Source organism: Anastrepha ludens, chromosome 6 (genome assembly GCF_028408465.1).
Source record: "Anastrepha ludens isolate Willacy chromosome 6, idAnaLude1.1, whole genome shotgun sequence".
NCBI classification, from domain to species: domain Eukaryota; kingdom Metazoa; phylum Arthropoda; class Insecta; order Diptera; family Tephritidae; genus Anastrepha; species Anastrepha ludens.
In genome coordinates this window covers 57,616,826-57,630,122 of record NC_071502.1, presented here as the reverse complement: position 1 = coordinate 57,630,122, position 13,297 = coordinate 57,616,826, and positions in this window count along the sequence as shown.

The window sequence follows — 13,297 nt, the reverse complement described above, 5'->3', positions numbered from 1 at the left end:
CCCACCAAACCAGGCATCCATACGTTAAAATTGGCATAACCACTGCGTTGTACATCCACAGCACGAGCTGTGGCTTGAGTTCCCATTTTTAACGAGCATAGATTGGCAGGAGTAGAAGACTATACTGGCCTTCTTTACCCGATTTTCAATGTGTAGCTTCCATCTAGTTTGGAGTCAAGTACCACTCCAAGATACCTAATTTCCGATGAGAGCAGGAGAACGTGCTTGTACAATATAATTTGGGAAGTCGAAAGGTTGGAGGTTTATATTTTCTGGTAAACAGCACCTGCTCCATTTTATCAGAGTTGACTCGGAGGCCGCAAGTGGCAGCTCAGCGACTGAGTACAGCCAGCCGATACCATCTGGGCCAAGTCATCAATCAGCGTATGCTACTACCTTAACCCCACCCTTATTTAGCATTATCAGAACTTCGTCAATTACAACTAGCCAAAGTAGGGGCGAAAGGACATCTCCCTGGGGAGATACATCGTATAATATAAAATTTAAAAAATTCAACAAAACTTCTTTAACAGTGTATCAACTTTTTAATCAGAATTTTTAGAAAAATACAGTTTTGTAGTTCATTAAATTTTAATATTATTACAGACTGAAGTACTCAAAATTCGCAATAATATCTGATAATTCAGTTTTTTAACCACCAGAAAAAAAATTCTCAAAAATCAATACGGTTTTTGAGCTACATATGTACATACATACTTTAAACTTAAAATTAATGTCATACTCAAAATTTTACTACATATTTCGAAATGAATTTTTTTTTGTAATTAGTACAAATCTTGAAACTTTGACTTGTATGGTTTTTGTAGTATTATGAACTTTATTTTTATATAAATAAAAATAAATAAATAAAGAAAAATATAAATAAAATAAGTATATCGCGCTGCTGTTATTGTGAGCATACCATACATACAAATAAAAATATGTATACAAAATTGTGGTACGAGTACTTACTTATGTTTGTATGTTAAAGCATTATAAATGTTTACGTATACATTAGAATAACGTTACAACACCAACAACAATCAGTATAAAAGTAGCAAAGTGTACAAGATGTAGGAAACTGATAGCCATAGATACATACATACACAAGTACATATGTATCTAAGCGTACAAGCAAAAGCCCCGGGAGTCTATGTATGTACATAAGACGTATACACAACACAATAATGCGTCCGCATGTTTTTTTAAGGCGGCCGGCTGGCTGAAAGTTGTTGTAGGTGGCAGTTCATTTGGATTAGGCAGAATCTGTGTGTGCTTTTTGTAACTGAAAATTGGCATTCCAATCAATGTTCGCGGAAGCAACCGAGTTCAAAACCAAATTTGGTCGCTTTACTAAACACTTTTGATGCTTTTTTTGCTCTGCAACTCGTTCAATTTCAAAGGGCAATGTACTCGACAAATTTTTTATACGCATATATTTTACATATACACACATACAGATATTTATACACATATACATACATGTATGGATTCCACTTTGCTTTGAATTGCTTGCGGAGTACTACAATAGAATAATCTTTGACAATTTGAAAGTACAACGTAGTTTTTGCTACTTCTTAAATTATTGAGGCATAATATGGGGTGCTTTTTAAGAGCTTTAGAACTTAAAATGATAATAGAAAACAGAAATATTGCTGGATTTAATTTTTTTGTTATAATCTGATAGATAGATTCATAGCATTTATTTTTTGAAAATGATATCCGACATACCTACATATATATGTCCGCCGCGGCTATAAGGTCCATCCCAGCGGTCAGAATTTTTGACTACTTTTTCCCATAAGATCTTGCCGTATGGCGGCAATCACCATCATAAATTCTTGCCTTACGTTTTGAAACTTGAAAAAAAATTCAGTCCGACACTCGAAGTGTAACCAATTAAAAATGTCATAAATTTAGTTTGGAAAATTACTTTTATTCAATTCAAAGTAAAAAATGTGTGAACATAATACAAAATTTAATCAATTTACTTTTGCTCGATATGACTACCTTTTGCTTTGACTATGGCTTTGAGACGGTCCAGAAACGAATCGCAAGCTGCCCGAATGTGACTTGCAGGTATTTTGGCCCACTCGCGGACAATGGCTTTTTTCAGCGCCTCGCGACTGGCGAATCTTTTAGTTCGGACCTTGCTCTCCAAAGATAATAATCGGATTCACGTCTGCTGAATTTGAGAGCCATCGTGTGGATGTTGTGAAGTTCGGAACGTTGTTTTTTAGCCATTCTTGGTTTACTCGTGATACGGTGCCGAGTCCTGTTGAAACGTCCATGATCTGCTACCGAAATGTTTGTCTGCCCATGGCTTCAAAGCAACCTTCAGAATACTTTCCCGATAATATTTCGCATTTACGTTGACGCCATGAAAACGATTGGAGAGCGTCCATCTGCAGTGATAGCGGCCGAAACCATTACCTATGGCGGGCGCTACCTCCTGGTGGCGAATCGAGGACTCAAATTCTCGTATAAACTGTCGGTCAAATACCCTTTCGTTTTGGGAGTTTACGAATTGTTCAATTTGAAAACTTTTCTCTGCAGCAAACCCAATGTTCGGAAATTGACAGCACCTCCTTCGCTTTTTCAAGTCTGACTTGTTGCTTTGGTATGCTATCACGTGCCTTTTGGATCTTACAAGGCATGACCTTGAGATCATTTTTCAGTATGTGGCAAACGTTACGGCCAGATATTTTCAGTTCTTTCACCATATGATTGGCACTTCGTCGGAGATTTCGCTCAAGTCGCTTCTTCACTTTTTGAACCATTTCACGTAACGTTGCAGTCTTTTGATGACCCCCTTCGTGACATTTCGCGAAGCTACCAGTATCATTGTAGCGAGTAATGGGGCGATAAATAAAAACTTTATTTACTTTAAGGTGCTTGAGCTCACGGACAATCGCTGGTTGAGATTTTCCAGCCAAATTTAAATATGATAACACTATTACGTTTGAAATCCATTACTGATTTTCTATTTTCGTATTTACTCTCGGCAAAATGCTTCCTCGCGCTTGTAAACAATACTCTGGACTGTCATTTAGCCAACTAACAGACACCTGATGCCCGTGTATCAGCTGCGCGAGAGGTCTGAATTTGGTTACACTTCGAGTGCCGGACCCTGTACATTGTCTCACAGCCAAAATGATGCAGCAATCAATTATGGCAATATTAATATAAAATCTTTTCATTAAATATTACCACATTTTTTATTTTTTTAATTATGCAATTTATTTGTTATTAATGCTATTATTAATTAATTTCACATATTTATGTATTTTTGAGAGAAAAAGAATATTATATTGTCCATACGTAACAAAATCAAGTAACTTTTTTTATGGCCGGAATTGGACGTTATTGATCTGGACAACGTTTATTTTCAACAAGACGGCGCTACGTGCCACACAAGCAACGAAACCATTGATATTTTACGCGAAAAGTTTCCGGACCGTGTTAGCTCTCGAAGAGGTGATCACAATAACACCTTGGGACTTTTTTCTTTGGGGCCACGGGAAAGAGAAGGTCTACACCAACAACCCAGGGTTGATTCAAGACCTCAAAGATGGAATTCGTGAGGCTATCGAGGACATAGGGCAGCCAATTTGCAATTCGGTTATGAAAAATTTCATGAAAAGGATATTGTCCTGTAAGCGTGGTCGTGCTGGTCATTTGCCTGATTATTTTCCATTATTAACGGCATACCTTCCTCTTTATGATAAAATGAACATCCGATCATTTATATTAAAAAAATCGCAAGAGCCCATGAATAATCATTCAAATGGTAAAATAAGGTCCCCACACTATTCAACACATAACTGAGCGTTACGAGCGCGAAAGTCGTGTGAAAAATAGGCATGCGCCCATAACAAGATTTTCAATGATAATGCTGATAGATAGATCTTGCGAAGAATACATGACAGTGCCCCAAAAATTACAAATGAAGTTGAAAAATATCATTGGAAAAAACTCCATACCGCCAAACAGTCCGCAGCATTGAAAATTCCGCGCGCCGCCGAGATGTATGAACGCAATGATACATTCTTGCTTCGGCTGACGGTCTTCCCACCGCTATAAACGCAGCTGACCATCATTATTATATAATATTTTCATATGTGTCCAAAATTATGTAAAAAAAATTTCAATCGAATAATCCCCCCTCTACGTCGCAGCTGATTATTTTTTTTTATTCTACTAAATGTCAACAATACACAAAAAAAATTTCAGCCGGTATTAAATGAGTTGTTAAACATTTTTTTCGACACGTTTCGCAGCATCCCACGCACGTATCCACCGCTACTGGACCAGCTGACGGTTGGTTTCGTCATCCATTGAATAGCGTCTACCTTCAGTATTAAAATCAGTCGGCATGAAATGATCATTGCAAAATGACCCTTGGCTCCCGGTCTATGAAGCATAAATCGGCGATTGGAGGTGCTGAATTGACTCATTCGGAGTTCGAATTGACTCATTGACGTTATTGTTCGATTACTAGCGCAATCACCAGATTTGAATGTTTTCGATAAAGAAAATCGAGACCAATCTGGCCAAAAGACGTAAAAAGAGAAATGACAAGAAGCGGAATGTACTAAAGCGTTGGCGTGATTGGGTCCAGAGAGGCTTTAGGCTGTTATTAAGAGAAGGGATATCCTACAAAATATTAGTTTAAAGTTTTATTACTATAATAGTTATAAGTTTCGTTTTTGTTACGTTTCTAATAAAATATTGTGAATTTTTATTTCGTTATAAGACGATTTTTTCTGTCCATTTTAAATAAAAACATTTCAATTTGGTAAAAATGTGTTTTTAAGCTTCCATCAAACTCGTTATTGGTTTAAAAATTGAATTGCATTGCTTTGGCTGTGAGCCATATTAAACAAGCTGAAAAAAGTTGTATGAACCTGCAATTGATTTCATTATTGAGAGTAATATTAGCTCTGTAAAGAAATGCCATCTAAAATAATGGTTTGCTTTGCTTCGCACAGATCCAGTACGATACTAGAATAATTATAAATATTAGCTCTTTAATCTTTCCTTATCAACTTACATATGAATATCACCAAGCATAATTTTTATTTACTTTTCTATTGCATAAAATTTTGTCGGCGTCGTCATTCATGTGCGTACGTACATATGTATGTTCGTCAATTGTGCTATCTGGCAACACTTTTGCGTTCTCACTTTGCTCCGTGGCTGGCGTCGTTTATGGATACACACAAATTGTTAGCACCGGTATTGTTTTATGTTTATTGGGTTCGCCTTTTTTTGTTAGTGTCGTTGCCGTGGTTTTTGTTTTCTGTTTACTCTCATTGTTTGGTTTATTCGTTGACGCATTGTTGTTATTGCAAAGCAGTCATGATTTTAAAGCGCAGCAGCGTAGTTGGTGTAACACCACACACACTATTGGTGGCGTCAACTGCACTGTTTACTTTGCAGACGACCGCATTCGGTGTCAGCGCTGTTAACGTCATCTATTAAAGTTTCATCAAATACCATTCGCATCTTTTCTTCGAAAATTACAATTCCCACGCATTTAATGTAATTAGATGTCTTTGATAAAATTTTTTCTTGAGAAAATCTATTGCTCACCTTGCTCTTGCTACATAATCAATTACAAGCATTCAGTTTAATAGTACCTACATATGTAACTCCGTTGTTATTATTCGTTCACGTTTTTTACACTCTCACTTCACAAATACGACTGTTGGTGTGTGTTTGTAAAAAAACAATTTACGTCCATGTATTGGATTATCAGCAATATTTTTGTTTATAGTATTTTAATTACACGCGAATTTCACCGTTTTCCGCACTTAGCCTACAATTCCAACTAACTCTTTTTACACACTACTTTTCGGCCATGCTGCTAACTAGTTGTGTTGATTTGTTGTTGCAGCATTCCGTTGGCTGTCGATTGCATGTCAAAACAATGAAGTAATGGTCGAATTTCGTTAATCGTGATAACTATTTACTTGAAATATATGAAATTAATTTTTGCAAGTCGAAATATTACTTCCAAGTCGCGAGTGTACAGTAAGCGTAGGCAACGTGTTCGTCACCAATGTATTGCTACTCACTCGTTTGAAGAAAAAGTTTCGTGTTCGAAAACGTGTTGCGCAAACATGTTGCAGTCAAGTTGCAGTGCATATTCTTCGTCAAACATGTTGGTGGCAGCAAATTAAACACAGTACAAATTTCAGTGTGTTAATTTATGTTAATAGCCGATAGCCCTGGTAGCTAGTGCTGTAAACATAATCAGGGGCGTAGAGAGCATATCCGGGCCCTGAGGGAAAATTGTAAGTGCTGGCCCTTTCCAATTATGTCTAATTCATATAAATACGTATAATCTCGGATCCGGGCCCCTCTGAGAACTCCGGGCCCGGGGTAAGTTATTGCGAACTAAGTGCGAACTCCGTCGTTATCACACAAATAGGGGGTCTAATCAAGATCAGTGTTTGCATGAGTCCTCTTCGAGTAGCGATAGCGAAGATGATGTACCACTTTCGACTTTAAAGAAATTTGTGTGTCGCTGGAAAGATAACAATGTAGTTACGGTCGCAACCAATTTCGAAAACATGACAATGACAACTGCCACGCGGTGGTCACACGTGAATAAAGCAAAAATTGCACTCCCCCAACCGTCTTTAATTTCTAACTATAATAAGTATATGGGTGGAGTGGATAAATGCGATCAGGCGAATGCAAATTTGCGTATAAGGATGCGAATAAGGAAATGGTGGTGGCCAATTTTTGCCTATTTCGTTGATGTTTCAATTGTAAATGGATGATTACTTGCGAAAAAAGTTGGCTGTAATAAGGACACTGAGTCCTTGTTTGCATTTAGGAGGCATGTGGCTCGAACTCTGCTTGTGACACGCGGAACACCCCCACATCAAGGACGAAAGCCAGCTACACCATTGTCCACTACACGGTTTGATTGTCTCAACCATTGGATTGTTCCAATAAATTCCGAACGCCGTTGTGCAGATAAATGTGGTGGGAAATCAAAATACAAATGCCAAAAATGTGAAGTAGGCCTCCATCCTAAGTGTTTCATGGAGTATCATGTAGAGCCCAATACCTAAATATATTTTATATATAATTAATTTACTTGTATTTCTTCATTTTCAGTAATATTTTAAATAAATTTTGCTAGAAGCATTCGGTTTTTTTTATTTCTCATGAGATAGCTTGAAGTGCCGGTATGCATAACGTTCGATAAATCGGACGGCTTGTTTACAACAAACTACAGACAAATGTGTGACTTTTCTTTCACCACTCGATTTATGTGATCTCCATAACCCGAAATTTTCACAGAAACTCATTATAAGTATAAGGACAAACTTTATGCAGTAATGGGTTAATTAAAAGGGCATTGAAATAAAAAGTAAATTAACCCAGATATGCCCCTCGTTCTTTTACGAATACATACCTATGTATGCATAGCATTTAAACACTCGCGACTATGAATGCGCTAAAATTTACACAAAGATGGCGCCACATATAAGGCTCTAAAAACCAATGATGCTAGTGACCAGTTTAGCTTAGAGGTAAGTGATAAAGAATTCTTAGAATTTATTTTTTAAACTGATCTTCTTAGGCTTCTAATAAGATATGCAAAAGATAATATTGCAGTAAAAACTATTTTGAATCCAATTTTGGTATCCTAAGAAGAGCAAATTACCTAAGAAAATATTAAATACTTAAAAAACAAAAATTCGGCCATATTTAGACTAATTGCAATATAAATTGGATACCGAATCTAAAAAGGAGATATTCGCATAATGCCCTCCTAAGTATTAAGGGCAGGTTTATCTTACCCTCGCTAATACTTTGATGTTGAATTGTGGCAAAGATGAAAGATATACAAAAAGGAACTTGGTATATTTGCTAATATACCTACATATTGTATAAACGTAATTGAAATGCTCCGGGCATTTCTCGCATGAATAAGTTATATTTGGAGCTATAAATGAGCGAATATTCATTATGTACGAGGAAGTCTTAAAAATGACTGCAAAGCCGATAAATTCGATGTGTTTTATGGCTCTTTCTAGTAAGTTTAGAAGCTCCTTTATTAGACATGATTATATAACACGATTGAGCCAACTTGCGCTTGGAGCTATCGGCCCGATACACAAGTAAAATACAACTATGGAAAATATCACAAACTTGTTTAGCAAAATTATTGGAAACTTTTTGTTAGAATACTTAGCACAAATCGTGTGAATGCCTCATTGATTGACTTTAAACTATTTAATATATATAAAGTTCACTTAGCAAGACGCTGCCGTAAAATCTTTTTAAGTGGTGTTAGATGAATACTCAAAAAATGATCCCATTATGAACATCGACGCTCAATACTGCGAAAGTCTTCAGAAAAAGGTAAATTTTTTTCAAGTTGACGGAAAAACACTAAAAAAAACTCAAAAATAATACTCCTTTCGGATCCTTATTTCGGAACTATCTCTGTTTGGTTATTTTCTGCCATATTGGTACTAATTCTGTTTATTTGTTGTTGTAGCGTTTAGCTTGCTGTAGATAGCGTATGGCAAGAATGAATTAATAGTAGAATTTTGCTTGTTACGAAAAAAATTGATACATAATTATTTACTTAAAGGAAATTAATTTTTGCAAGTCGAAATATTATTTATGTGCAGCGAGTGTACAACCATGGGCAGGCAACATGTTCGTCACCAAAGTGTTGCTAACAACTTGTTTGAAGAAAAGTTTAGTGGTGTGCAAGCATGTTGCTGTCAAGTAGCTGTGAGCTGTTGGTAGCTGTTCGTCAAACATGTTGGTTGAAGCAAATACTGTTACCAGAAAATGTTAGCACAGAATGTAAATGAAATGAGAAGGCGCAAATGTTAAATAACATATTTTCGAGTTCTTAATTGCAGATCCGCCGGTAAGGGACTCGCGATTGTTCACCACGCTAGTAAGGGACTTAGCACGTTAGCACGAGTCATAAAAAAAAAAAAAAATAATTGCCGCGTACACTTCTGTTAGGTGTTTGGCTGAGCTCCTCCTCCTATTTGTGGTGTGTGTCTTGATGTTGTTCCACAAATGGAGGGACCTACAGTTTCAAGCCGACTCCGAACAGCAGATATTTTTATGAGGAGCTTTTTCATGGCAGAAATACACTCGGAGGTTTGCTATTGCCTGCCGAGGGGCGACCGCTATTAGAAAAATGTTTTTATTAATTTTGCTTTTACCGAGAATCGAACCAACGATCTCTCTGTGAATTCCGAATGGTAATCACGCACCAACCCATTCGACTACGGCGGCCGCCACACCTAAGTATAAGAAATTATAATAAATCAAAATTAAAAAAAAGAATTTTTTTATATTACACAATTAAGTGAAGTGATTTCATTAACATTCTCTGGTTTGACCAACTTTTTTTTTTTGTCGGGACAACTAGCAAGTGCAGCACTCAGACATTAATTAAGTCCATTGTACTTACTACACTTGGATTCGCTTTAATTTTCTTTAAATCTACCCGGCCTCCAAAGAAATCTGAGTAGATCTTGTGGTGCCAAGGAGTCAAGGTGGTCGCTTCTTAACACATCAGTGCCAAAGACCTCAAGCCTGATTCGAGCGAAGACAGGGCAGACGCACAGATAGTGGTCCGGCGTCTCATCCTCCTCTCCACATGCTGGGCAGAGTACACTGTTTGAGATGCCTACCTTTTCCATGTGCTTCGCCCACAAAAAGTGGCCCGTCATCAGTCCAACCGGCTGTCTGCACTCCCTTCTGCTTAGTGAAAGAAGGGTTTGCGACAGTCGATCGGACATGACAGGTAACATCAGTTTAATCCATCTGCAGCCTCTCTCAGCCTGCCAAGCTCGCTTGTGGGTTGTAGTAACCCATTTGCTAACCGTGGCTTTGGTGGCTGCAGAAGGGAGTGGCAAAACGGGCTCTGTGCCAAAGAAGTTGGCCCATCTTAGCTAAGGAGTTAGAGGTCTCGTTACCCACGATACCCAGCTTAATCAAAATTAAAAAAAAAAAAACCTTATCATAGTATTAAATGAGTTATTCAATACAAAATACAAATTTTTTCATTCAAAAGGAGTCTGGAGGAGGAGTTAAAGGGTTAAAGTATTTATAAAGTTATTGAAGTTCCAAATTTTCTCGGATGTATTACTTACCACCGTAGCCGAATCGCTGGGCGCGTGAGTGCCATTGGAAAGTGCACGGGTCCTAACACCTTGGAGTTTTCGGGTTCCTTGGTTCATGAAACACTAAAATGTGATTTCTAATAGCTGTCGCCTCTCGGCAGGCAATGACAAACCTCCGAGTGTATTTCTGCCGATAAAAACTCCTCATAAAGAGTGTCTGCCATTCGGAGTCGGCTTAAAACTGTAGGTCTCTCCATTTGTGGAGTAACATCAAGATGCACGCCACAAATAGGAGGAAGAGCTCGGCCAAACACTCCAAAAGGGTATAGGTGCCAATTATACTTGTATATACAATATATATATACTTCTTTTGAAAATTTATCAGACTGTAGGTAAAATCTAGCAAAATAAAAAAATGCCCATACAAAAAACTTATTATTTTAGGGCACTTTCGGAATATGCGGACCGACTCCTAAAACTGTTTTTATTATTCTATTTATTATTATAATAAAACTAAAATTAGTATCTAAGAGAATTCTGGCACTGTTACAAAATATACAATATGTATTTAGTTCATTTTCGAAAATAGGCTTTTAATATAACGCTCATATATTCAATATTGCTAGCTAGAACAATAGTAATAAATGTGAATGTATCATACTTACATATGTACCTTGGGTTAACCTTCCATCTGCATATACTCTAGCTTACAAAAAAAATTGTATTACTTTAAAAAAAGCACAAAATATTAGTATTTGAAAATTTTGAACTCCTACACTAATATTTAGTGTAATCAGTATTTTTATTCATTTACTAGAACCGTCCGTTCATCTTCTTTAATATATAATAGGAAAACCTTAACTTGTTTCCTAAAAGGCATTTGACTTCGTCTGTGGAGTTTAAGATTGCCCGCTCTACTTAAACTGCCACGCCCAATTCTGAGACTTTCCTCTCTAATGAACAAATTTGAAGAACAAATGTTGTTAATAAGTAGATATTCTGTTGGAGACGACAATAAAATCTTCATACCGTTAACTGTAGTCATAAAACTGCCACGCTCATCTCGAGATGCTTATCGTCCTAAGCAAAGCTTTTTAGTGGATGACTATTCCACCGGAATCCGCAATAAAATTAATATTTTTTACAAAAACACGTTTTTTGGCACCTTGCTCGAATTAATTATTTATATGTATATAACTTGCCCAATTTGATTAGAACGGTTTTTCACGATACGATTCTAAGGAGTGCAGTGGAGCATAGCCCTAAAGCTATTTCGAGAACCTCCAAATTTTAAAATATTATATTTATATATTTTTTCAACTTATAACTATTTATGGTTATAAGTAATTTTTAATTATAAAACAAAAATTATGATTGATAAAAAATTGTTTAAATAAAGTTTTTAAATATTGTAAAATTCAATTGTTTCTGGTCTTTTATTACTTTATATATAAAAAAATTACCTAGCCGCTAAATATATGTATTAAATAATTGCAATCATTTAAATACAAAATAGATATCAAAAATAAATGTTTATTTAAAAAACTAATTTCATAATAAAGGATTTTCCAATAACAGGTGTTATTTTGAATAGCCCGCTATTTCGGTAGATGTCGCTTTTGAAGCTGTCATTTTTTTATATTTGACAACTATCATAGAAACTACGCCATTAATAAAAATGGAACGATAGACGCTTAAACAACGCATTGAAATTATTAAAATGCAGTACGAGTATAAAAATGGTGAAAATTGGCAGAGACGGCTCGTACAAACTCAAACATGTTTGGGTCATCGTGAAGCATCTTGTCGGACCGCAATATAGAAGTTAATGAAAAAAATTCGAGCTTTTGGGACAAGTTAGTGATGTGAAGAATAAAACCCGTGCACGTCGCTGAAGAACAGCCGAAAATATTGATATTGTAGCCGAAAGAGTTGAAGAAAACCCTGGTTTGTCCATCCCTCGCCGTTCTTTGGAATGAGGCATTCCAAAAACGTCATTACACCGTATTTTGCATACAAATTTGTGTCTTAAGGCTTACAAAGTCCAGTTAACACAAGAACTCAAGCCGGCCGATCATCAACAACGTCGTGTCTTTGCTGATTGGGTCATTCAAATGCATGAAAATGATTCGAAATTTCATCGAAAAATTATCTTGAGTGATGAGGCCCATTTCCACCTCGGTGGCTTCGTCAACAAGCAAAATTGTCGGATATGGGGCTCAGAAAATCCAAGAGTTATTGTTGAAAGGTTTCTCTATCCTCAACGTGTGACTGTTTGGCACGGTTTATGGTCCGGCGGAGTCATTGGACCTTACTTTTTCGAAAATAAAGCTGGAGCAACAGTTAAGGTAAATGGATTGCGCTATCGAGAGATGATTAACGATTTTTTATGGCCGTAATTGGAAGATATTGATCTGGACAACGTTTATTTTCAACAAGACGGCGTTACGTGCCACACAAGCAACGAAAACATTGATCTTTTATCAAAATAACAACTCTTATTGGAAACCCCTTTATTATATATAATATATATATATTATTATATATAAAGGGTTTTTCAATTGGCGCGGGTCGATTTTGGCGCCCTGTGGCAGCCATTTTGTTTTGGTGACATCTGTCAAATCTTTTGTTTATTATTTAGTTGTTTATGCCAAATCATCATGGCAAGTTACACGATTGAACAGCACGTTCAAATGATAAAACTTTATTATCAAAATGAGTGTTCATTAACGCAAACGTTGCGCGCATTGCGCCCATTTTTCGGTAGACGTGGTGGCCCTTCCAATTTCTTATGGCCCATATTGAACTATATGGACCTAGACGACATGTGGTTCCAGCAGGACGGCGCTACGTGCCACACAGCAAACGCCATTTTATTCCATTTCAACATCTACCCGCCCTTATTGAAAAGCCCTTTATAATACCATGGTGGGGGTTTTTTAGCTGCATAAAACCTATCGATATCGATAACTAGGGTTTGACATTTGAGAATGGCAAATTGTGCTGACATTTCTGTTCAGTAAGGTTTGGCAAGTCATCATGAATCATTTTGTCCTACGACTTTGTGGAAAATTTTACGTAAGGATCTTGACTTACGCGCCTATAAAACACAGCTTATGCAATAATTGAAAGCCATCGTTTGTGTTGCATTTTTGCTGATTGGGCTCATTTAG